The following is a 1,105-nucleotide window of genomic DNA, read 5'->3' as shown; positions in this document are numbered from 1 at the left end:
TTCATAACCACTTCAACACAATAATATATACCAAATAGTGTTGTGTGCAAAGTTTCGTGCAAAACAAACCAAGTTTGAGCTACTTTATGCGCAAAATTGCCAAAAACGCTTAAAATCCCTTAAAATCGCAACTTAACACGTAATTTCTAGCGTATGACAATGATTTTCAATTCTTACCACTTCAACACAACAACATATACTAAATAGTACTGTGTGCCATGTTTCGTGCAAATCAAACCAAGTTTGAGCTACTTTATGCGCAAAAGTAACTAAATCGCTTAAAAATCCCTAAAATCGCAACTGAACACGTAAATTCTAGCATATGACTATGACTTTCAATTCATAACCACTTCAACACAATAATATATATCAAATAGTGTTGTGTGCAAAGTTTCGTGCAAAACAAACCAAGTTTGAGCTACTTTATGCGCAAAATTGCCAAAAACGCTTAAAATCCCTTAAAATCGCAACTTAACACGTAATTTCTAGCGTATGACAATGATTTTCAATTCTTACCACTTCAACACAACAACATATACTAAATAGTATTGTATGTCATGTTTCGTGCAAATCAAACCAAGTTTGAGCTACTTTATGCGCAAAAGTAACAAAATCGCTTAAAAATCCATAAAATCGCAACTAAACACGTCATTTCTAGCATATGACTATGATTTTCAATTCTAACCACTTCAACACAATAATATATGCCAAATAGTGTTGTGTGCCTAGTTTCGTGCAAAACAAACCATGTTTGAGCTACTTTAAGCGCAAAAGTGCAAAAAACACTTAAAAACCCTTAAAATCGCAACTTAACACGTAATTTCTAGCGTATGACAATGATTTTCAATTCTAACCACTTCAATACAATAACATATACTAAATAGTATTGTGTGCCTTGTTTCGTGCAAAACAAACTAAGTTTGAGCTACTTTATGCGCAAAAGTGCCAAAAACGCTTAAAAAACCTTAAAATCGCAACTTAACACGTAATGTCTAACATATGACTACGATTTTCAATTCTAACCACTTCATCACAATAATATATACCAAATATTGTTGTGCGCCATGTTTCGTGCAAAACAAACCAATTTTGAGCTACTTTGTGC

This window comes from Amaranthus tricolor, chromosome 14 (assembly GCF_026212465.1).
Source record: "Amaranthus tricolor cultivar Red isolate AtriRed21 chromosome 14, ASM2621246v1, whole genome shotgun sequence".
Taxonomy (NCBI): Eukaryota; Viridiplantae; Streptophyta; class Magnoliopsida; order Caryophyllales; family Amaranthaceae; genus Amaranthus; species Amaranthus tricolor.
Note: the sequence above shows the minus strand (reverse complement) of the source record.